Source organism: Suncus etruscus, chromosome 7 (assembly GCF_024139225.1).
Source record: "Suncus etruscus isolate mSunEtr1 chromosome 7, mSunEtr1.pri.cur, whole genome shotgun sequence".
Taxonomy (NCBI): Eukaryota; Metazoa; Chordata; class Mammalia; order Eulipotyphla; family Soricidae; genus Suncus; species Suncus etruscus.
Window position 1 is genome coordinate 91,817,695 of NC_064854.1, and position 26,708 is coordinate 91,844,402.

General features: G+C 35.7%; 1 protein-coding gene across 9 annotated transcripts in view; it reads left to right on the forward strand.

Moving 5' to 3' along the window:
* The window catches only part of ARHGAP44 (Rho GTPase activating protein 44), a 242,618-nt gene that overhangs the window by 26,769 nt on the left and 189,141 nt on the right, over window positions 1–26,708 (forward strand). The window contains exons 2-3 of one of the 9 annotated variants that reach the window (XM_049776841.1): window positions 22,094–22,145; window positions 24,044–24,224. The exons of the other annotated variants lie outside the window; for them this stretch is intronic. The gene's annotated coding sequence lies outside the window, so the exon portion shown is untranslated. The remainder of the gene's footprint in view (window positions 1–22,093; window positions 22,146–24,043; window positions 24,225–26,708) is intronic. 9 annotated transcript variants of the gene reach the window in all.

The window sequence follows — 26,708 nt, forward strand, 5'->3', positions numbered from 1 at the left end:
TAACTTTAATCTTTCAGTTGTCTTTATTTTTTTTCAGTCTTAGCAGGGTCTTTTATTCTTACTGAAGCTGTTGTTTGTGATGGCAACAGCTTCTTCTCTCTATAAGTTTGAGTTTGCCTCATTAAAAGTCTAATCAGAAATTAGAAAAAGTCTAATTAGGAAATAATTGTTTGGGTTAATTATTTCCCTTAGTGAGTCAAATCTTAGGATTTGGTGTTTATATTCTGTATGGAACCCATGTAAAAATATCTGGAATCTCTATTTCAGTAGTGTTTATTACTTAAGTTATGCATTGATGTATTTGATAAGTTTACAGAGTCTAAGAAAGTCATGATTTATGGAAGCTTGTCATATTTCTTCTCCCCTTCTGAGCCTTGTTAAATTCAGTTTAAATAGAATGATGTTGAAATAATGCTATTCATTTTAATCTTAAGAAAGTGATATACATCTTTATCATTTGGATATTTCTTAGTTGTATAATGAAGTATCTTTACACATATAAAAACTAAGCATAAATAAAATGCTCTCAGCGAGTTCTATCAGTCATTCTTTTGAGTTATTTGACCTGATAACATGGTTTGAATAGCTAAAAAGACTTATAGATGGCTTAGTAAAATACAGAAATAAGAAACGGAGGCAGACAGACAGACTGGCAGTAGCATCCTATTACTGACTCAGAAAGAGTCATTTTTATCTTATGTCACTGCACCCTGAGGCTGTACATTTTTTTTAGTCAATGAGCCACATTGCTCACCCCAAAGAGTGGTAAGTTCAGTTAGAGAAATAATTACACTGACACCTGTCATGACAATGGTAGTTTGTGAGAGAAATAGAATGCCTATCTCTCGAATACAAGCAGGGAGGTGGAAAAGGAGGGAGTTGGGGATATTGGTGGTGGGAATGTTGCACTGGTGAAGGGGGGTATTCTTTTTTATAAGTGAAACCCAACTGCAAACATTTTTGTTATCATGGTGCTTAAATAAAGATATTAATTAAAAACATTAAAATTACTACACTACACTGCAGAAGTCACAATGGGAAAGCAAAGCAGGTCCCCATCAAACTCAAGCAATTAAGAGGGTAGTTCTGAATGCCCAACTAGTATCAGCCACCTCAATAGCCCCTCTGATAAGAAATTTAGAGAAGAAATGTGGAAGGAATTTAAAGAAATCATGGAATAGATAGCCAGTAAGACTCAAGAAGAAAGAAGAGCAGAAATGAGAATAATTCAAACAAAAATGATAAAACTAGAAAAAAACTTTGTAGAGGAAATGAAAAACTCACTGGAAGGCCTCATGAGCAAAGTAACGGTTGCAGAGTAACAGACTTAGAGAACTTGAAATTAACTGCATAACACCTCCAAACAACAGCAATCTATGGAAATATTCAAACAAACAGAATATGGAAAAATCATCAAAATAAATAGTCAAAATAAATAAAATAAAAAATCATAAGATAACAATAGAAACTGGAGACAAGTCTAACAGAAACAACTTAAGAGTCATTTAGGAAACCCAAAAGGCTTTAAAAAAACCTACTAGAAACAATAGATATGTCGGGGCTGGTGAGGTGGTGCTAGTGGTAAGGTGTCTGCCTTGCAAGTGCTAGCCAAGGAAGGACCGCAACCGCGGTTCAATCTCCCGGCGTCCCATATGGTCTCCCCAAGCCAGGGGCAATTTCTGAGCGCTTAGCCAGTAGTAACCCCTGAGCATCAAATGGGTGTGGCCCGAAAACAAACAAACAAACAAAAAACAATAGATATGTCAAGTGACAGGCTATAATATTATGCAAAATTTCATGTTTTTTCTATATAGAAACAATTAAAGTGATATATAAAAAACAGTCCTATTCATATTTTTCCTCATAAGATCAAGTACATCAGAATCAAAAAGGTAAAATATCTATACAAAGTAAAATAAAAAATATTGCTTCAAGAAATAAAAGTAGACACAAGAAAATAGAAAAGCATTATCTGATCATCTATTATGGGAATTAATATCATTAAAATGGCAACATTTTTTTAAGATTTGTACATATTTAATAGAACCCTGATATGGATATCCATGATATTTTCAAAGAAATAGGTCAAAAAATTTTGAAATTCATCTGGAACAATATACATCCATGAATTGCTAAAACAATCCTTGTAAAAATAATTTGGGAGGTATTGTTTCCACAACTTCAAACTGGACTAGAAAGTAACAGTCATTAAAATATTTGTGTTGCAGTATAGACAGTTCCTCAGATCAGTGGAAAAGAAACCGATTCTCGGGTATATGATCAATTAACCGTTGATAAAGGCATAAGAAACATGAAGTGGAACAAGAAAAGACTCAACAAGTTGTCTTAGAAAAATGGTCAACTACGTGCAGAAAGTAAACTCACTTCTCTTTAATGCCCTACACAAAAGTCAAATCAAAATGAACTAAAAACTTTGGTATTAACCTGAAACCATAAAGTACATAGAGGAAAACAAAGGCAGAACTTTCATTGACACTGTAGGAAAAATCATCTTCCAGGATCAAACACCACTGAATAAACAAGTGGAAGCAAAGATAAACAAATGATATATGCTGGAATCTCATTTGAATTTAAATTTGAATTTCCCTAATAACTAAACATGTTCAGAACCTTTTGTTTTAGACATTTATTTATCTTTTTTAAATAGCTGTACAATTTTTTCCCATACTTGAATTCATTTCTATGATTCTTCATTACTGAATTATAGGAATTTAAAAATACTGTTATTCTATAATTAAATATAATACAAAAATTCTTGCCAGTTTTTGCTTGGTTTTTCTTTATTTAAGCACCTTGATTACAAACATAATTATGATTAGGATTCAGTCATGTAAAGAACACCCCCATTCACCAGTGCAACATCCCTACCACCAATGTCTCAAATCTCCCTCCACCCCACCACACCACAAACTGTACTCTAGACAGGCTATCCAGTGCCCTTAGTCATTCACATGGTTAAGATAGTTCTCAGTGTAGTTATTTCTCTAACTGCACTCACCACTCTTTGTGGTGAGCTTCATGAAGTGAACTGGAAGTTCCAGCCCTCCTCTCTTTGTCTTGAGGATTGTTGCAAAAATGTCTTATATGTTTCTAAAACCCATAGTTGAGTGAGACTATCCTGCGTCTATCTCTCTCCCTCTGATTTATTTCACTAAGCATGATAGATTCCACGTACATCCATATATAGGAAAATTTCATGACTCATCTCTCCTGATGGCTGTATAATATTCCATTGTGTATATGTACCACAGTTTCTTTAGCCATTCATCTGTTGAAGGGAATCTTGGTTGTTTCTAGAGTCTGGCTATTGTGAATAGTGCCACAATAAATATAGGTGTGAGGAAGGGACTTTTGTATTGTATTCTTGTGTTCCTAGGGTATATCCCTAGGAGTGGTATAGCTGGATTGTATGGGAGCTTAATTTCCAGTTTTTGGAGGATTCTCCATACCACTTTCCATAAAGGTTGGACTAGATGGCATTCCCACCAGCAGTGGATAAGAGTTCCTTTCCCTTCACATCCCTGCCAGCATTGATTGTTCTCATTCTTTGTGATGTTTGCCAATCTCTGTGCTGTGAGATGGTATGCCATAGATGGTTTGATTTGCATCTCCCTGATGATTAGTGATGTGGAGCATTTTTTCATGTGTCTTTTGGCCATTTGTATTTCTTCTTTATCAAAGTGTCTGTCCATTTCTTCTCCCCATTTTTTGATGGGATTAGATGTTTTTTTCTTGTAAAGTTCTGTCAGTGCCCTGTGTATTTTGGATATTAGCCCCCTTATCTAATGGGTATTAAGTGAATATTTTCTCCCATTGGTGGAGGGCTCTTATATCCTGGGCTCTATTTCCATTGAGGTGCAGAAGCTTCTTAGCTTAATGTATTCCCATATGTTTATCACTGCTTCCATTTGTTTGGAAAGTGCAGTTTCCTCCTTGAAGATGCCTTTATTGTCAATGTCATGGAGTGTTTTACTTACGTGTTCTTCTATATACCTTATGGTATCAGGTCTGATATCAGTGTCTTTAATCCATTTGGATTTTACCTTCGTACATGATGTTAACTGAGGGTCTATGTTCGCTTTTTTGCAAGAGGCTAACAAGTTCTGCCAATACCACTTGTTGAAGAGGCTTTTCCTGCTCTACTTAGGATTTCTTGCTCCTTTGTCAAAAATTAGGTGTTTGTATATCTGGGGAACATTCTCTGAGTACTCCAGTCTATTCCATCCATCTGAGGGTATCTCTTTATTTTAGTACCATGCTGTTTTGATAACTATTGCTTTGTAATATAGTTTAAAGTTGGGGAAAGTAATGCCTCCCATATTTCTTTTCCATAGGAATGCTTTAGTTATCAAGGGTGTTTATTGTTCCAAATGAATTTTAAAAGTGTTTGATCCACTTCTGTGAAAAATGTCATGGGTCTCTTTAGAGGGATCACAGTAAATCTGTATAATGCTGTGAGGAGTATTGCCATTTTAATGATTTGATCTTGCCAATCCATGAGCAGTGTATGTGTTTCCATTTCCATGTGTCCTCTCTTATTTCTTGGAGCAGGGCTTTATAGTTCTCTTTGTATAGGTCCTTCACATCTTTGGTCAAGTTGACTCCAAGATATTTGATTTTGTGTGGCACTAATGTGAATGGTATTGCCTTCTTAACGTCCATATATTCCCTGTCATTATTGGTGTATAAAAAGGCCATTGATTTATGTGTGATAATTTTGTAACCTTCCACCTTGCTATATGAATTTATTGTTTCTAGAAGCTTTTTGGTAGACTCTTTGGGGTTTTCTAAGTGGAGTATCATGTCATCTGCAAACAATGAGAGCTTGACTTTTTCCATACCTATCTGGATTACCTTGATATTTTTTTCTTGCCTAATAACTACAGGAAGTACTTCCAGTACTATGTTGAAGAGGAGTGCTGAGAGAGGACAGTCTTGTCTTGTGCCAGAATTTAGAGGAAAAGTTTTTAGTTTTTCTCCATTGAGGATAATATTTGCCATTGGCTTGTGGTAGATGGCCTTACTGTATTGAGAAAGGCTTTTTTTCATTCCCATCTTTCTGAAAGTTTTGATCAAAAATGGATGTTGGACCTTATCAAATGCTTTCTCTGCATCTATTGATACGATCATGGGATTTTTATTTTTCTTGTTGTTGATGTTTTATATTATGTTGATATATTTATGTATGTTAAACCATCCTTGCATTCCTGGGATGTAACCTACTTGATCATAGTGAATGATCTTCTTGATGAGTCATTGGATTCTGTTTGCCAGGATTTTGTTGAAGATCTTTTTATCTATGTTCATCAGGGATATTCATCTGTAATTTTCTTTTTTGGCATCATCTCTGTCTGGTATTGGTATCAAAGTTATCAAAGTGTTGTTGGCTTCAAAAAAGCTGTTTGCAAGTGTTCCTGTTCTTTAAATTTTATGGAAGATTATGGCTCGGATTGGTAGTAGTTCCTCTTGAAAGGTTTGAAAGAATTCATTAGTGAATCCATCTGGCCATGGGCTTTTCATTTTAGGCAGATGTTTGATTACAGTTTTAATTTCCTCCATAGTGATGGGGTTGTTTAGATATGCTACATCCTCCTTACAGAACCGTGGAATGTTATAAATGTACAAGAATTTATCTATTTCTTCCAGGTTCTCATGTTTAGTAGCATAGAGTTTCTTAAAGCATTCTCTGATTACCCTTTGGATCTCTGCAATATCTGTCGTGATCTCCTCCTTTTCATTTCTAATACGGGTTATCAGGCCTCCTCTTGTGAGTTTTGCCAATAGTCTATCAATCTTGTTTATTTTTTTCCAAAAACCAACTTCTGCTTCCATTGGTTTTTACGATTTGGGGGGGGGGGTTCCACTTCATTGATTGCTGCTCTCAGCTTTGTTATTTTCTTCTGTCTCCCTATTTTTCATTCCTTTTGTTGGTCATTTTCTAATTTTATAAGTTGCATCTATAAGCTATTTAGTTATGCCCCTTTTTTCTTCCTGATGTGTGCTTGCAAAGCTATACATTTTCCTCTCAGACAGTTTTTGCTGTGCCCCATAGATTCTGTAGTTTGTATCTTAATTATCATTTGTTTCCAAGAAAGTGCTGATTTCCTCTTTGATTTCAGCTCGGACACACTGGTTGTTCAATAGCAGGCTGTTTAATTTTCAATTGTTAAAGTTTTTCTTTTTCTGTGTCCCTTTGTAGTTCACATCTAACTTCAGAGCCTTGTGGTCAGCAAAGGTAGCCTGCAAAATTTGTTTCCTCTTGATTTTATGGATATATATTTTATGTGCCAGCATGTGGTCTATCCTGGAGAATGACCCATGTATGTTGGAAAAGAATGTGTATCCAGGTTTCTGGGGATGGAGTGTCCTATATATATATCTACTAGTCCTCTTTCTTCCATTTCTCTTTTCAAGACTAGTGTATTTTTGTTGGGTTTCAGTCTGGTTGATCTATCAAGTGTTGACAGGGCTGTGTTGAGGTCTCCTACAAATATTGTGCTATTATGCCCTGTCCTGCAGGACTCCGTTATTCATGGGTGCAGAGGTTAACCAGCCTGAAAAGAGAATGGAGGGAAAGAAGGTAACCAAGCAATTGGAGGCTTGTCAAGGTTTGTTTATTGAACTGGGCAGGTTTCTTTTAAGCACGATTTAACAGGGGGTGGAGAGAAGGCAGGATGGAACAGTCTGCACTATAGAGGTCATCTTGTGGGTAATCTTTACATGCCATCTTTACATAAGCAGCACAGGAACATCTCAAGGTTATTAAAGTTTCAAGGATGTCACAAGCTTCCTGTAATGTTTGACTGATAGGACACTTTGGTATTTCTTTGGGCTCTGGGGCTAACCAATGCCTTAGTTTATGAAATCCGGCCACACAAGACTAGTTTGTCCTGCTGTATTCCATTTTAGGATTTGGTCTCTGTCATTATTATTGATGTCTTCTTTAAGATTTGTCAATAATTGTATTAGTTTGCTAGTCTCTTATTCTGTGCATATATGTTTATTAGTCTGATTTCTTCCATTGCACATATCCCTTGATTAGTACAAAGTGTCCATATTTGTCCCTTACAACTTTTCTGAGTCTAAAGTTGGTGTAATCAGATATTAATATGGCCACCCCGCTTTTTTAAGGGTGTTGTTTGCTTGGATGTTTTTCCTCCAGCCTTTGATTTTGAGTCTATATTTGTTCTGGCTTTTCAGGCGTTTTTCTTGTAGGCAGCAGATGGTTGGGTTCATCTTTTTGACCCATTTTGCCACTCTCTGTCTTTTATTTGGTGCATTTAGTCCACTGACATTGAGGGAGATGATTGTAATAGGATTTATTGTCTTTGTGGACAAGTTTGCTGTGTTTGTTGGTCTCTCTTATCTTAAAGTAGACCTTTCAGTTTTTCCTCAAGGCTGGTAATCGGAATTTATACCTTTTGGCCTCATGCAAGGTAATGGTCTGATGTAATTTCCTACTATAGTCACCTACTATTATCTACCTGTTGTGACTCACTCTAACTCTTACTTTTCATATTTAGGCTTATATTCAACTCATAATAATTTTGTTTTAATTTACATTATATCATAAGCTCATTTCTGTCTTTTATTTTCAAGATGAATTCCTAGTTTCATCAGTACCATACATTATTAATTCCCTTCTTTTCAATTTTCATCTCAAATTATTTGTCAAAAATGAATTATCAGTATATATGGGCCTATTTCTGGACTATGTTTCTATTACATGTCTCTTACAATTTTTTTGTCCTCAGCATGTTTCTTATATTTTAAATGTTTTAAATATTCCTTTGTAACTAATGAAAATTTAATAAAATTTAAAAAATGTTTACACTTTTTGCCTAAATGAAATGTTGGGGAGTATTTTATTTATGTATATTTCCAATTATTACTGATTTATTAAATAGATTTGTTAAACTATTATTGAGATAATACTATGTCCCTATTATTATTCTGAAAAGATAATATGACAAAAGTAAAAAAGAAATCCTAAATGGTTAAATGGGAGAAATTCTAGTGCCTAGGTGAAATCATTGATAAGTTATACTTTATTAAAATTAAAAATTATGGGGTTAGGGCAAGATAAGGAACGTGTAAGAAACTTGCTCTGACTAACATCATTCAATTTCTAGAATCCCTTTTGATGCCCCAAGCCACACCAGGAGTGATTCCTAAGCACAGAAACAGGAATAAGTTCTTAGTACTGCATATTTGTCCCAAAAATAAAAAATATGAATTCCATGTACATCTATATATAGGAAAATTTCATGAATTCATTTCTTCTGATGGCTGCATAATATACATTATGTTGAGTGAAATAAATCAGAGGGAGAGATAGACGCAGAATAGTCTCCCTCATCTATGAGTTTTAACAAACATAGACATTTTTACAATAGTCATCAGAGACAAAAAGAGGAGGGCTGGAAGGTCGAGTGTAGTTAGAGAAATAACTACACTGAGAACTATCGTAACAATGTGAATGAGTTAAGGAAGTAGAAAGCCTGTCTAGAGTACAGGTAGGGGTGATGTGGGTAGAGGATGAATTTGGAAATCAGTGATGGGAATTTTGCACTGGAAGAAATGGATAAATTCTTGGACTCTTATAATCTTCCATGGTTGAATGAAGAGGATGTAGCATATCTAAACACACCCATCACCATTGAGAAAATTAAGACAGTAATCAAATGTCTGTCCCAAAACAAAAGTCCAGGCCCAGATGGATTTACTAATGAATTATTTCAAACCTTTCAAAAGGAACTTCTACCAATCCTGGCAAGACTCTTTCATGAAATTGAAAAATCAGGAACACTTCCAAATAGCTTTTATGAAGTCAACATCACTTTTATACCTAAACCACACAGAGATGCTACCAAAAAAGAAAATTACAGGCCAATATTGCTGATGACTATAGATGCAAAGATCCTCAACAAAATCCTGGCAAATAGGATTCAGTGCCTCATTAGAGAAGATCATCCACTATGAACAAGTAGGTTTCATCCCAGGAATGCAAGGCTGGTTTAACATCCGTAAATATATCAACATAATACACAACATCAACAACAAGAAAAATAGAAATCACATGATGACATCAATAGATGCAGAGAAAGCATTTGATAAGATCCAACACCCATTCTTGATCAAAACTCTCAGCAAGATGGGAATGGAAGAAACCTTTTTCAGTATAGTTAAGGCCATCTACCACAAGCCAGAGGCAAATATTGTCCTCAATGGAGAAAAACTGAAAGCTTTTCCTCTAAATTCTGGCACAAGACAAGGCTGTTATCTCTCACCACTCCTCTTCAACATAGAACTGGAAGTACTTGCTATAGCGATTAGGCAAGAAAAAGATATCAAGGGACTCCAGATAGGAAAGGAAGAAATCGAGCTTTCGATGTTTGCAGATGACATGATACTCTACCTAGAAAACCCTAAAGTCTCTAATAAAAAGCTTCTAGAAACAATAGTCTCATATAGCAAGGTGGCAGGCTACAAAATTAACACACAAAAATCAATGGCCTTTCTATACACCAATAGTAATAAGGAAGAAATGGACATTAAGAAAACAACCCCATTCACAATAGTGCCACACAAACTCAAATATCTTGGAATCAACTTGACTAAAAATGTGAAGGACCTATACAAAGAAAACTATAAAACTATGCTGCAAGAAATAAGAGAGGACACGCAAAAATGGAAACACATACCCTGCTCATGGATTGGCAGGATTAACATCATTAAAATGGCAACATTCCTCAAAGCATTGTACAGATTTTTTTTTTGTTTTTGGGCCACACCTGGCGGTGCTCAGGGGTTACTCCTGGCTGTCTGCTCAGAAATAGCTCCTGGCAGGCACGGGGGACCATATGGGACAACTGGATTCGAACCAACCACCTTTGGTCCTGGATCAGCATTGTACAGATTTAATGCGATCCCTCTAAAGATACCCATGACATTCTTCAAAAAAGTGGATCAGGCACTTTTGAAAATCATTTGGAACAATAAACACCCTAGAATAGCTAAAGCAATCATTGGGAAAAAGAATATGGGAGGAATTACTTTCCCCAACTTTAAACTGTACTACAAAGCAATAGTTATCAAAACAGCATGGTATTGGACTAAAGACAGGCCCTCAGATCAGTGGATTAAGCTTGAATACTCAGAGAATGTTCTCCAGACATAGAATCACCTAATTTTTGATAAAGGAGCAAGAAATTCTAAATGGAGCAAAGAAAGTCTTTTCAACAAGTGGTATTGACACAACTGGCTAGCCATTTGCAAAAAATTGAACTTAGACCCCCAGGTAACATCATGTACGAAGGTTAAATCCAAATGGATGAAAGACCTCAATATCAGACCCGAAACCATAAGATATATAGAACAACATGTAGGTAAAACACTTCAGGACATTGAGACTGAAGGCATCTTCAAAGAGGAAACTGGACTCTCCAAGCATGTGAAAGTAGAGATTAACAGATGGGAATATATTAAACTCAGAACCTTCTGCACCACAAAAGAAATATCGCCCAGGATACAAGAGCCCCCCACTGAGTGGGAGAAACTATTCACCAAATAACCATCAGACAAGGGGCTAATCTCCAAAATATACAAGGCACTGACAGAAATTTACAAGAAAAAAACATCTAATACCATAAAAAATGGGGAGAAGAAATGGACAGACACTTTGACAAAGAAGAAATACAAATGGCCAAAAGACACATGAAAAAATGCTTCACATCACTAATCAACAGGGAGATGCAAATCAAAACAACTATGAGATACCATCTCACACCCCAGAGATTGGCACACATCACAAAAAATGAGAACAAGCAGTGTTGGCGGGGATGTGGAGAGAAAGGAATTCTTATCCACTGCTTGTGAGAATGCCATCTAGTTCAACCTTTATGGAAAGCAATATGGAGATTCCTCCAAAAACTGGAAATCGAGCTCCCACATGTCCCAGCTATACCACTCCTAGGAATATACCCTAGGAACACAAAAATATAATACAAAAATTCCTTCCTTACATCTTTATTCATTGCAGCACTATTTACCATAGCAAGACTCTGGAAACAACCAAGATACCCTTCAACAGATGAATGGCTAAGGAAACTGTGGTACATATACAAATGGAATATTATGCAGCTGTCAGGAGAGATGAAGTCATGAAATTTTCCTAAACATGGATGTACACGGAATCTATTATGCTGAGTAAAATAAGTCAGAGAGAAAGATGCAGAATGGTCTCACTCATCTATGGGTTTTAAGAAAAATGAAAGACATTCTTGCAATAATAACTTTCAGACACAAAAGAGAAAAGAGCTGGAAGTTACAGCTCATCCCATGAAGCTCACCACAAACAGGGATGAGTTTAGTTAGATAACTGTTTTGAACTATCCAAATAATGAGAATGTACGATGGAAATAGAAAGCCTGTCTAGAGTACAGGTGGGGGTTTGGTGGGGAGGAGGGAGATTTGGGACATTGGTGATGGAAATGTTGCACTGGTGATGGGTGGTGTTCTTTACATGACTGAAACCCAAACAAAATCATGTAATAAAGTTGTTTAAGTAAAAAATTAAAAATAAGGAACTGTGGTACATATACACAATGGAATATTATGCAGTCATCAGGAGAGATGATCTCATGAACTTTTTTATGCATGGATGTATATGGAATCTATTATGCTGTGTGAAATAAGTCAGAGGGAGAGAGTGACACAGAATAATCTCACTCATCTATGTGTTTTAAAAGCAATAAAATTCTGATAATTTGCATTTTCATTCTCAATTATTTCTAGCATTCTTTTTATTGTTTGTGAACATTTATCTGTAGTTAGCTATTTTATAATTTTATGCCTGCATTTTTATCGTCTCTGAATTCTTATAATGTAACATAACAAAGAAAACCAACATATACATTCCCATCAAACAAATCGCAGTATTTATATTTACCATTTTTAGTCCTATCTGCAAACCAACAAGAGACCAACTGACAAATCCAAAATGTTGTAACCCATCCAGAAAGGCCTGAAATCATCTCACCAAAATCCAGCCCTTTTATGGGTGTCATTTTCTTGAATCTAATCTCTAAGGTTATGAACCTGTACACTGGTGAGCCCGGTCTGAACATCATAACCATGAGTATGCTTATTGAAGTGCTTAAGATCTACAGAAGACTGACTTTGGAAATTGTGCACTGTATAGAACCTATCGAGGCACCAATGAGGCTATTCCTAGCCTAGGCCTCCACCTAGGATTTGTAGAAAAACCAAGATCTCTAATTCCAGAGGTTTGACTTTGACAACTGCAACTGAGCAGAACTTCTGGAACCATGTTGAAAGACTATATTCTAGACTTAGGCTTTGTCTTTGGATATGAGCAAAAACCAAGGCCACTAATAACAGAAGACCGATTACAACAACAGTGATGGAACAGAATTTATAGGACCATAAAGAAAAACTCTTCCTAGCCTTTGCCCTATTACTTTAGCAAATAACAAGATCCCTAGTTATAGAGGCGGGATGTCATCATCCACAAATGAGCAGAAAGTTTCCTGGCACCATAAAAAGACCTTAAGTTTGCCGGAGCTGACCACTTAGTCCAGGGGACTGAGATCCCCCCACGCCAGACTGGTCTTCAGGGCTGGGCCTGGTAAATCGGGCCTTGGGGGGAGGGTGGGGGAAGAGGAACCCCTCCTCTATGCATACACAAACTACAGAGGCAGGAGCTGCACTCAGAAGACTCCACATGCCAGGACTCTGGGTGTCTTCCACTGGTATGTTGGGGGCTCTGGGCAGGAGAGCTAGCCATAGGCCCCCTGGGCTGACCACTTAGTCCAGGGGACTGTGATTCCCCCATGCCAGACTGGTCTTCAGGGCCAAGCCTGGTAAATCGGGGCCTGGGGGGAGGATTGGGGAAACAAACTCCTGTTGTATGCATGCTGGACCCCATTCAAGGGTTCTTTTCTTACTAGTATTCATTTTCAGAAGTGCACAGGCACATATATACTTTTTAACTTCACCCAAAAATGTTCTTAATTCTTGATTGTTTCTAGGAAAAAATGGAATGCTCTAGTATATGTAGACGTGACTTCCTATTCAGTAGTCCTCTCTGACTGCCAAGCCTAATCCATAAACAATTCACCTATACAATGTATTTAGCCCCTCTGATATATTGCCCCTCCCCCACACCAGAGCCTCTTCTACTTCCTCATCTCCCAATACAGATTCGTTATCTTCCTCTTAATTAACCCTCTTTCTGTCAGTTCTTAACTTGCCCCAACAGATTCTGCCCTTTTGCACACCCCTACAAAGCTCATTATTACTCCTTAATTCTCTCACTCCCAACCATCAGTACCCCACATTTACTCGCTTTAACTTCAGTACTGCACAGTCCTAATCACAGACCAAAGTCGTGCATTGGATTTAACAACTCCCAACTATTTTAAAGGCATAAAATGGACACATATGTCTTTTGAATATTTTATGTGTATTTTCTTTAACAGCTATAACTCTTACTAAGTATTTTTTTTACAGTGGCGATTCTACTTACTTTTTATCTTTTCTTCTCTTTGTGAGCTTTTCAATAAGGAATTTTGGTGAAAGAGTCTCTCAGTTTAATGCTTATGATTGAACCACGTCATGGGGATTGTTGGACTTGTTTTTACGGCCTCCATATGCGCCAATAGTGCCACATGACATTGTTCTTTGTTTGCATAGGCACATTAAAATGGGAAAATACTATACATACAAATAAGTTCTTATCTAATAGAGATTGGAACACACAAATCTTGTAGTGCAATGGGACTTTACACCCTAAACATTGATATAATGACCAGGCACAAGCCTCAGAAGAATGGCATCCTCCATTCACCCCTGAACCACTGAAGCTATCTACAAAACATCCAGGGTTTTTTATAACAACACCTGGAAGCAATGCTCTACCAGTGAAGACCCTACCACTACTCTGACATCGACCTGCTCAAAAGAGACTTCCCTTAACACTAAGAAGACTCGACAACAACAACGACCTGCTTACAGGACAGGGCTCTCTGCATTGCCATTTAATTGTGAGGTGTAACTAGAGGATGCTCTGCACCATCCTGACTGCAATGTAGGATATGCAGATACCAGGATCTTTAATACAGAAACATGATCCAACGACAGAGACTGTGTGAATAATAAAAGTGTAATGGCACTACAGACAATGACTTGGATTGAACAAACTAGTTTGCCTGGAGTCTAGAGTTGGTCTTATGCCAGGAAACTTCAGAGGTCTCCTTGTATTTAGGTCAAGACTTTTTCTTTCCGTATCCCTCATATTTTGGTGGGCCTATGCAAACAACAATTGCCACTCTAACACCGTTTTTACTGTGCTCCTTTGACTCTAATCCTTAAGAAAAACAACCCACTTAAACTTTTGAGGTTAACTTAAACTAATATGCATGTGCATGGAAATGTAAAAAAGTACTTTGCCTTCAATGTTTAAGGAGTTACGTAAGTGTTATGGCTTTAGATTACTTTGTGTGCTGCTAAGAAATATTATGTATTACAATCTGGGGACTTGTGGGACAAAGTAATTGTACATGGGTTCTGTTTTATTTTTCTTAATGTTCTTTGGCTGAAAGTTCAAAGTGCAGATATCAGCAAGGGGATTTCTGAGAATTCTGTTTATGGGTGATTGTCCTTCCACTGTAACTTTACCTTGTCCTCTTTCTTTGCATGTTTGTTCTCATAATTAAAAATAAAAAACTAAAAAAAAAAAGACCTTTGGGTTTGAAAATGAGAGAGTATGGGCTTGTAGTTGTTCCCATGGCAGTATGCTTCAAGGGTGGAGAAACCGTGTATCTCTTAGGCCAAGGGAATTCCCATTCTAGTTTCCCCAATATTTACTGTGCCTATGGGAAAAAAAAAAAAGGAAAGAAGAAACAACCTTTTTTAAAGTAGCTGTTGGTCTGGTTTTTTGCTTGTTTGTTTCATTGTTTCTTCATAGTTGATGATTTTGTGGTTTTGATTTTCGGTTTATTCTTTTTTTATTCTTTATATACTTCTTTTGGTACTGCCTTATTGTTTTGGTTTTTGGTTTTGTTTTCTTACCTTTTTCTTCTTTTTTTCCTTTCTTCTTCTAAATGGATATTTATTACACCTAAACAGACTCCTCCTAGTTTTTCTCTTTTTTTCTTTGTTTTTTGTTTTGTTTTGTTTTGTTTTTATCTTTTCTTCCCCATATCTTTTCCTATATCTCCAACAGAACCACATTACTGTTATCACCTTGATCAGCCTCAGAATTTGAGGGGGGAAATGGATGGTACCAAGACTAGATCATTATATGATCATTTGTTTGAAATTACTGTAAAATATTTGTAATTCACTTAGACCACAATAGAAATTTTAAAAAACGTGGTTAAAATCTCATGTTTATTTTAGCATCTAATTCTTCTTTTGATTAATTTCAAGAGTAGGTTCCTTTTTGTTGTGGTGTTGCTGTTACTCTATCTGCAACTTGAATGTCACATACTAAAAACTGTGGATATTCCTGTATTTTTTATAGGATATTGGTTGTATTTATTTTCTATTGTATTTATCTTGCTTTGATGCTTTGCATAGTTATGACTGAATTGAAACCCAGAACTCCTCCTTCAGCTGAAATTTCCATTTTATTTAGTATTAGCTGGGATCTTTTAAGTCTGTTACCTGCATGAATAGTTTAGGACACAACTATACATTTGGATAGATTTTTATACAGATTCAGGGTTATTTTATTGTGACTTTATTTTTCCTTACCTACTATGGTTTCCTTGAACTCTTCTTTATTTAATCAAGATTGTAATATTGAAAATTGTTTTAGTTTTGATGCCACACTCTGAAGTTATCAGGGCTTTCTCTAGGTTCTTCACTCAGGAGTCACTCCTGGTGGTGGTAATGAGACTGTGGAATGTCTAAGATTGAACTTGGCTTAGCCATGTGCAAGGCAGTGGCCCTACGTCCTGTGCTATTTCTCTAGCCTCAGCATTGACAATTTGTATAAAATGTTACCTTTCTCTTTATCATTGAACTTGTGACTGTTCTTTAAACACTATTTAGTTGAATTTTTATGCTAGTTTTTCCCACTTTTAGTACTTGAAAGTCATATTTTATTTATTTGTCTGATTTTCACAGGTATTATAGTTATACTTGCATTGGTTTGTCAATAGGAGATATAGTACTACTATTAGAAACAGAACTGGAAATTAAAATTTTATAAATATATTACAAATCCAACAAAAATGTAATACACACCTTTATAGAGATTTGAGCTAATATAGATTTTCTCTTTCTTGTTTGAATTCAATCCTGGTTCTTGCAGGTTATATAGATTTCTGGCTAAAGAACACTGACACCTACCCCATTTTCTCTTAAGTTTTTTCTAGTACCCAATAGTAATATTTACCATAGCATTTTTACTTTATGATATCCTCATTTATTAATTTGTTTTTATCACATCTTCATGGTAGATAAAACATATGAAGTCAAGGATTAATCAGTACTTTCACATTTTACACACAATAGTTTATCAATATTTTTAAATTAATAAACCTAATAACTGTTTCATAGACCTATGATACTAAGATCTAGTAGAATTATCTATCCCTGAACAGGCTGAAATTGGTTGCCTGTCTCTCCATTTATGACATTATATTCTTTTTTTTTTTTTTTTTTTTTTGGTTTTTGGTTTTTGGGTCACACCCATTGATGCTCAGGGGTTACTCCTGGCTTGGGGGACCATATGGGACGCTGGAGTATTGAACCACGTTCCGTCCTAGGCTAGCTCTGGCAAGGCAGACACTTTACCTCTAGCACCACCGCACTGGCCCCGACATTATATTCTTAATGTGCTTGCATTACCGTTTTCCATTTCCATATTTTTATATTTCACTTCACCACTGTACAGACAACTTAACTGTGAAAATACCATAAAATTCTCTTTCAGGGTAGAACATTTCAATGTGCTTATTTTATATAAGGTTTGAACTTAGTTCCTCTTTGTTGTGTAAGATCTAAGGGTTGGAGGCTAGTATAATATAGGCACAGCAAAATATGACCTAGAGTTTTAGTACAGTAGGTAGGCCACTTGCCTTGCATATGGACTACTCAGATTAATCTCTTGTCATTCCATTTGGGCTTCCTACCCCACCAAGTGTGATTCCTAAGTACAGAACCAGAGATAATTCCAGAGCATTGGTGGATAAAACCCCCCAAATAAAAATATAACAACTGAGGCCAGAGCAGTGGCACAGTGGTAGGGCCGTTCATGTGGCTGACCTAGAATGGACTGCAGGTTGAACCCCCAGCATCCCATACAGTCCCCTCAAACCAGGAGCAGTTTCTGAGTGCATAGCCAGGAGTAACCACTGAGCATCACCGGGTGTAGCCCCAAAACCAAAACCAATACCTAAAATAGATTAGTACAAACTTTTACCTTGTTTCTATAGTTGCTTATTTACATTTTCAGATTCTCTCAAGATGGATTGTTTTGGAGGAAAATGTTCAGCTGATAACTGAATTATATATTTAAATACACTAGAAGCTTAAATAAGTACTACTTTAGCTTACATTAGGTATAAATTAAAATCTACACTATTTTTTATTTGAAAAATAACTGCATAAATGGTAATGTTTTAATAATGGAAATTTAAAATATGATCATGTTTGAAATCCTGTATCTCACAATTCCCACTTTCTAGAGGCTGCAACCTTAACAGTATTCAGGTCAGGATTTATTATATGTGTGCTTTGTTATCATATCTCTTTTGAAAAAAAAAAGAAACAAATTATATACCTGTGTACCTCTACACATTTATGTATTATTGGTTCAGATAGATAGTGTTATAATAGTTTTTAATTAGCTATTTTGTATTTTGTTTCTTAGTTCCATGTAGAAAAAATTTTGTATTGAATAGATTCTGTATGTGTAGAAAAATATTGGACAAAGTAGTAAATAACAAAATTTTAGTATTTCTGGTTAAATTGACAGCAACCTGAATTGCCATGACATCTCTTATGCCACTTATGAGTTACTTTTTATGTTACTTTTACTATGAGTAAAAGAGAATTAGAATTAATGAAAAGACTAGTTCATAAATTTCTCAATATAATTTCAACAAGGATATGTTTTAATTTCCTGTTTTTAGTAGTTGAAATTCACTTTTATTGAGATCTCTCATAATGTTGACTGATACCACATAATATTGCTAAATGATGTCTCAGAGTCATTGAGAGGAAAACTTTTGCTTTCTAGAGGGGAGCTGAGAATTACCTACCATGGTATTTGTTTGAGGTTAATATAATTAACACAGAGACAGAATCATTGAAGCAGCACCCAAGATATTTTTAAATAAATGTTGGGCCTTTAACTCTGTGTAATGTAATTTGATTTTCTCTTATTGATATATAAAGTTAAATAAAATTGATTTACTGCAGAGTATGTTTGAATACACAGAAAATCTTAGTAAAAATCAATCATGGAGTATTGATATCATTAGGAAGTAGAAGTTGCCTTTTTAAAAGGCAGTTTTTTTATATATATATGTTTATTTTTTATAGGAAGAAATTAGAGCTGAACATACACAAGAAACTCATATAGCTGAACACCCTAGGTGTTGGGGGGAAAGATGTCCAATTTTTAAATCTGGGTTGAGTTTGACCAGTTGTTTTGTCTTACAAATACTTAGGTAGAGGAAAACATTTTTACTTTGACTTCTATATATTTTAATTTGATTTTTACACATTGCCTAGGCCCTACTCTACATCTGCTTTCATAAATATTGTCATCTTTATTTTAAGGTTAAAGACAATTTAACTATATTAAAATATAATCTGGTTTATTAGTTTTTTATATTTATTTATATTGGGTTTTTGGGCCACACCCATTTGATGCTCAGGGGTTACTCCTGTCTAAGCACTCAGAAATTGCCCCTGGCTTGGGGGGACCATATGGGATGCCGGGGGATCAAACTGCAGCTCTTCCTTAGCTAGTTCTTGCAAGGCAGACAGCTTACCTCTAGCACCACCTCTCCAGCCCCTGGTTTATTAGGTTTTTTTTTTAACCATAATACATACTAGGGTTGCTTTTGTTTGTGCTAAAATTTTAACCTTGCATTAAAATCTATGTTATCATTTTCATATGCTGTATTGCATACAGTGTAGTTTTCAGAAAAGTGTATAACATATTTTAGTAGGAATGTTTGTTTTCTGTGGTACTGAGAAATATGGAGATGATCAAATAAATTGACAGCTAGCTCTTAGAATGTAATTTTGAATAATGACATGTATAAGTTTGTTTCTTCTTGTGTGTTATTTTCAAAAGTAATAATATGGAAAATTTGAAAACATTATTCATAGTTTTTCCTGAAGTACAGTTTTAATACAGTATCAATATCTTTAAATCAGAGGACAAAGTACTGTTAGTCGTATTGTTATATACCTTCAAACTTCCATTATTGCTCTCTTTGGTATAGAATTTCAGCCTTTGAAATTATTTCTATATGGAAACATGATATTCCACTACAGTCATCAACATCAACTCACTCAATCTCACTTTTTAAAACTTATTAATTGAATATGAAGCATGAGTATCCTTCAAATATTCTACCAATCTAATTTACCTTGTAAATCAGAAATTACCAGATTTATTTGGTTAACTTTCTGTTTTCAGAAAAAGTACCCAGTGCCCAATTAAAAATTAATAATCGTTAAGCAAACAAACAGAACAGAACCTAACCCAATACTCAATCCTCAGAATAATCAATCCTCAATAATCAATCCTCAGAATGTCATCACTTTGGAAAACATTTCATGCCACAGTCTACACAAATTTTTGGTCAGAAGATATTTCTGGAAATTGATGACCAATTCTCTGACAAGATATGTTTTTGCCTCAGATAGGATCTGATTTGCTTTATTTTTTGTTCAAATCTAAGATTCAGTTTATTTATTTTTTATTTTTTTTTTGTATTTGAAACCAGCATCACCAAAAACCACTAAAAGATCATTTTATGCTTGTCCTTGTGAAGTTTTGTGCTAGTGCTATTTAGTGGTAGCACTAACAAACTAGTAATCTTTTGTGGGGAAACTGTCCAACCTTGCTATTTGACATAGGTGCACACTTTATAGGGACTGTGCTTATAGGTCAGTGAATGCTCAAATTCCAAGCCTCTCTCAAATAGCTATCTCTGTTTGAGCCATCTCCCAGCCCCATGCCAGTTGTTTTAGAGTGACACTCTCAAAGCATCTCAAATAGTAGAGTGTCCTGGGCATATCTCTGCATATATGGGTGGCAATAGATATTGAAGTTGTAGCCTCACACTTGCATGGAAAGTGTTTTTAGAAATCCTTTGGGACTCTGGAAAAAAGAGTCAATATTGGAGGATTTAATCTGAAGGATTAAAAAATGAGGGTAGCGATAACAGACCTATAGTATAGTGGGTGGGGTGCTTGTCTTGCATAAGACCCACCAAGTTTAATTCCAACATTCCATAGGTTCTCCAAACTCATCTGAGTAGAGGGCCAGAAGTTGCTTGAGTATAGGCAGGTGTGGTCCCTCACAAAAAAAAGAAAGGAAATTCTAGGTGTTGGTATCCCCTAGAAAAGTATCTTTCATAAGCCATTTCCATCTTCCACATTCAACGATGTTTCTTATTTATTTATCTTCATTGAGACCATTTTGAATTACAAGTCTTTTATAGTTGCATATCAGAATATAGTGACAGTGAATTAAGGCCATTCCCACCACCAATGTTGACCTCCCTCAACCGGAGTTCTCAGCATGCACCCCATACCTCCACCCTTTGCCCCTGGTCTACCAGTGTAATAAGTTCGTTTTGTGTTTAGCTTGTTATAGTTTGAGTCTCTTGATTCTCTTGTCATTGAGTTTGGCTTGGATATTTAGTTTTGACCTTTTTTAACTCAATGATCCTGAGACCAATTGGCTCCTTCGAGTGTGGAAGCCATTCAGAGCTAGGGATCAAATCCAGCATCCTATTCATGCTTATCAGAAGTTTCATCTCTGCACTATCTCAGCTGCTGCCAGCAATGTTTTTGAAGAATTAATATATTTTAGGCAGTGCAAGAGAAAAGAATTAACATGTGTTGATAATGCTTATAAGCTATAATCTTAATCCTATTTTTTCATTGTTTCATCTGTTTAATGATCATAGAAATTATTCTTATCAATCTCTTAAAAGAAAGTATATGTAAAATATACTAGAGAATAAGAATATTTGTAATTTTAGTAATTGAAAAGCAGGGCCTGCAAAGTAGAGCTCTATTGTGAGATTCTTATGTGCATGTGTGTTGTTGAGAGGCATTGTCATCAGAGATTCAGCATAGATTCAGCATTAGCAATTGAGCATCATCAAAGAAGCAGCAGCAGTAGCATCACCAAAGGGAGTTAGTCAGCCTGGAAGCCAGTTAGGAAGCCTGGAAAAAGCAGCTGAAAGGGAGACAGAGGCCGAGAGAGAGAGCCAAAAGATGTAGAGAAGTAGCTGTTAGGAAAATGTTTAGTATAAGAGGCCATGTGAGGAGGTGTGCATGGTGGTAGGGACTGTGAAATAAAGTTGGCTGACTCCTGAAACTTCATCTGACTGCTTTGTGAATCTCTCCGCCTTCATCCTGCAACCTTCAGATCTGCCAGACCAAAGGGGCTGCGAGAGCCAGGTCGAGCCCAGAGGGACCTCACCATCCCCCTACCAACAATAGGACTCATTAATTTATATTAAGACAACACATGTGCACTCATCATACCCTTTTTTGTATCTAATGGATATTATTTGGGTGAACTTACTCTTTAACCTATATTTTTCTCTATTGTATTCATGATCTGCCTTTCAAACAATATATTTAACAGTATATTCACCTGTGCTTGTCTCTTTCAAAGTTCCACTTTACATGTTCATGTAACCTTGGCTTGCCTTATTACTTTGAAATTTATTTTCTGTTCTAATTTGAACTGCGGCTGTTACCTGGTACCCCAACTCTCCAGCTTCTTATATTAGTTAAGTAACCTGGTCTTTTTTTTTCTGTTGTTGTTTGTCCCTAGTGTTTTCGTGCTGGATGTGTCTGATACCAGTTGATTCTACTTTTGCTTATAAGTAAGTATTGCCTGAATCCTGGACTGAATAGGTTCTAATGATAAGATTTAACAATATTCACTAATTTTTATCTTTCTTAAATATAATTCTTCCAGCTATAAAGAAATGAGCGCACTTTTAATAAAATATGTAAAGCATTTCTTATTTAAATATTAGCTTCTTTTTTGAGTGAGCATGACTCATTTTTATTTCTCTCTTTTTTATTGTTAAATTATCTTTATTTAAACACCGTGATTACAAATATGATTGTAGTTGTATGATTACAGTCATGTAAAGAACACCCCCTTCACCAATGCAAGATTCCCACTACCAATTTCCCAGATCTTTCTCCTCCCCACCCACCCACACCTGTACTCGAGACAGGCTTTCTACTTCCCTCATTCATTCACATTATTATGATAGTTCTCAGTGTAGTTATTTCTCTAACTACACTCATCACTCTATGTGGTGAGCTTTGTGGCATGACTCATTTTTATGAGTGGGTTTGACAATTGGTCCTGGAAGTTCTAGTTTGAGAATATTATTCTTTGATATTATTCTTTAACGATTTAGCCTGTCACTTTAATATTCATTACACTTTTTATTAAAAATTTTTCCAGAAAAGAACATTCTTATTTCCTAATGCTTCTTTTCAAAGCACCAAAATCAATTTTGTGTGCTACAATAGAAGTTATTCAGCAATATCAAAGTTAAATGACAGTGACATATAAAGACTTATCAGGAATAAATTAAACAGATACAAAATGATCACTTTGTATGTCTGTGTGAGATGTTGGGCTGCCCTAGTGGTGTTCATAGTTTACCCCTGGCTCTGTACTGAGGAATCTTTTGTGGCAGGATTCAGAAGACAAGATGGGGTGCTAGAGATCAAGTTCAACTCAGCCTCATGCAAGACAAACACCCTACCTCCATCACATTTTATCATCAAAATTAGATATCCTGTTCTCAATAATTTTTTATAGATAAATAATGGAGGTGGGGGTCTATTAGTGTTTACCAAAGTAGGATACTGGAACAAACCAGGGATGTGATTTCTAAAGATCCCTTCAACTCACTTGCTCCTATATATGAGCACCCACGTAAGCCAATTATAAATGTCCCAAAAGCAAAAGTATGATTCCACATTACACCTACCAGGGCTATCTTTGCTATATAGGTAAGGCTGATATATTTTGGCTTTATTTTCGGTTTAGTTTTTGGACAACTAGCAGTACTCAGGATTTAATTTCAGGATCTGTGCTCAGGGATCATAATTGGTAATTCTTAGGTTACTATGTGCATACCAGGGCTGGCTGTGTGCTAGGTAAGTTTTTAATCCACTGTACTTTATCTTAATCCTTATGCTAAATTTATCTAAGATTTTTATGTTATAGCTTGGGTTGAATAACAAAAATTTTCCGAAAGGTATACCTTTAAATAAAATGGGACCTGTGAAAAAGTCAGCAGTTTATTTTTCATTCACAGTCAAATAAGCAGGTAGTAATGTATTGAGGACAAAAAATTTCATCATGGACCTTGAAATCTCAGTTTATCATCCTGTGTTTAAAAAAGAGTGGGAAGTTACTTTTTAAATGGTGAGATCTGAGAAAACATTTGTCCACAAAACAAGGGGTACACATATTTTTCCTTAATTCATTTATTCAAATTAGTGATCTTGGAAGTATATAAATCAAAGAGATGTTGCCCTGCTGAAAAATAAGTTATGTTTAAAATTCTACTACTATTGGTTTTTTCCTGCTTTGTTCCCAAAAAACTGAAACATAAGAACTATACTTGTTACTCAGGATGAAAGGTGTCCACCTTGGCTTGGCTCTGCCTAGCCCTGGTCTCAAGAAAGTGAGGTATTACAGTACTTGGAGCCCTGTTTGTTACTTAGCATTACCATTTTTTTGCTTCAGGTTGGGACTCCTATGAAGCACGAGACTGCTTTGCGACCATATATATCTTCACCTCTGCATATATTACTATAAGCATAAAATATCCTAACCTTAGTTGCATGGCCACATAACACACAAGAAACACCTCTAAATTGCAGAAGTGAAATGGGAAAGCAAGTCAGAATCACACCATACTTATTGGGTAAGTAAGGTATCTCTAAAGACTATACCAGTAATAACTAATTGTGAATCCTCTCTAATCAAATCTTTAAAAAAAATGTTGAGTTTTATTTTGGAGCTTAAGATGTAATGGAATAGTCATTCAATAAAACAGAGTAGTGAAGAACACATATGAGAAAATTACAACTAAAAATGTTAGAAATAAAAAATTTGTATGTGAAATGAAAAAACTCACCATAAGGCCCCAGTAGCAGAGTAACTATCGCTGAAGTTTAAATCTGTTTGCTCCAAGATGAGATGAATAAAAAATTTGGACAATGGCAGAAGATTGAAAGTACCGAAAATAAATTAACAACTGACAAGATAATTTTGCAATGAATCTAAAAGGAGCAACATGGAATCAAAGGGACCTTTGAGAGCTATCAAGGCAACCCTGATAAAGAAGTAACCATAAAAGACATTACTGTGAGCCAGTACTGTGGTATAGAAGAGTGTCACCAGATGTTAACCCAGACCACACTTATTTCTCTCTCATCATGGAAGAGTGGCCCACACACCAGCCACAAGCTCTACCAGGATGTCAAAAATCAGGGCCATGGTACTCAAAATGGTCACCAGGTGCATTCCCAGGCCACCTCTTCATGGGAGAGTTTTTTGAGCTCTAGCCCCAAGTACTAACCAGACATCAGAAAATAGCTCTGCACTTCGGAAGCAGTGGTCACTAATGCAACTGAAAGGTATCCTCCACCCTTAGTTAATCTTTCTCAGAGGTGTTCTAATCATGAGGGGACCACCAAAAATAAAGTGGAAAAGTTGCACCCCACAGACAACAAAAAACCATGGTGAAAAAGTAAAGAAACCCACCATGGGTAGTGAGTAAAGATTGTAACCTTGAGTCAATCCTGTAATCTTGAATCAATCAGTAACGGACAGCTATAATCTCTTAAAAAAGGGCTTCATATGAAATGCTTAGAATGTTTGATAAGCTCAAAGGTACCATGAACTGCTGATTAACAAAACAAAAGAAAATATTAAAACAGAAAACAGGCATGTCAGGAGTAAAAAACTGATAGATTAAATGAAAATCTACTAGAAGGCTTTAGCCACACAGTAACAGCTCCTAAGGACAGAATCAGTAAGTTTGAAAGTGAAGTGCAGTAAACATTTAGACAACAGCAGAGATGAAAAAGGAGTCAAATTAAGTGAACAGATGACAGAACTTTGAGGATGAATTCAAGAGGAACAACATGATCATTGGGGAGTCTCCACGGACTAGGAACACAACCACAATAAAGAAATAGGAAATACATCATGCCTGAAAAGTTCCAAGAATTGGAGAATTCAAGAATCCAAGAATTGTGTATGAACAACCTGGAGACATGAGTGTGCAAACCAAAAATGAACCAAATACAAATACTCCAAGACAAAATACTTCTGATAAAAATGATGAAAACCATAGAGATAGAATACTGCACACAGCAAGTTCAAAGAGGAAAGTTACTTACAAAGGAGTAGCATTAAGTTTTAGAGCAAATTTCTTAAATGATACCCTGTGAACCTGAAGACAATGGTTAGATATAGTATTAGTATTAGTAGTAATAATAATAATAATTAAAAAAACTTCAAATAACATTCATTTATATTTAAAACATGATACACAACTTAAAGATAGACAAGCCTTTGAAAAGACACAAGGGAAAAAAGAAAGTGCTCAAATAAATTGGATTAGAAATAAAAGACAAGGACCAGAGCAATGGTACAATGAGTAGGGCAATTGCCATGTGCATGATTGATTTAGATTAGATCACAGACTTCCATATAGTCCCTGAGCCAAAAAGTAGTGATTCCTGAGTACAAAGCCAGGAAATAACCCCTGAGTAACGTGATGTGGCCTAAAAAGTAAAAGAAAGCAAAAGAAATAAAAGAGGAGAAATTACAATAGAACTTCCAGAAGTCCAAGACACCATGAGAGTTTACTATGAATTTTATTCTGTTAAGAAAGTAAATAGGTATATTTCTAGAAACATATTCTCCCAAAACAATAAAATGGAAGTTGATAGCATGAACAGGCCAATCACAAGGAAGGAAAATGAAACAGTAACTAAGAATCTTTCCAAGAATAAACATTCAGGCCCAGATGGATGGGTGAGTTTTATCTAACATTCAGAAATGTACTGCTATTGATCCTTAAACTTTTTCAAATAATTGAAGAAACCAAAAATCTCCCTAATACCTACAATTGAACTAACAAGATAATATGTTCCAAAGCTGACAAAGATACTACAAAAAGAGAAAATTACAGAACAATCTAGCATGTAAACATAGATGCAGAAATTCTGAATAAAGCCTTAGTAAATCAAATCCAACAGCAAATTTAAAAGTATCATGATTAAATGCATTTTATCCTAGGAATGCAAGGATGGTTCAATATATGCAAATTAATTAACATCATATACTACATCAGTAAAAGGAAAGATGAATATATAATATCAATCAATGCAAAGGA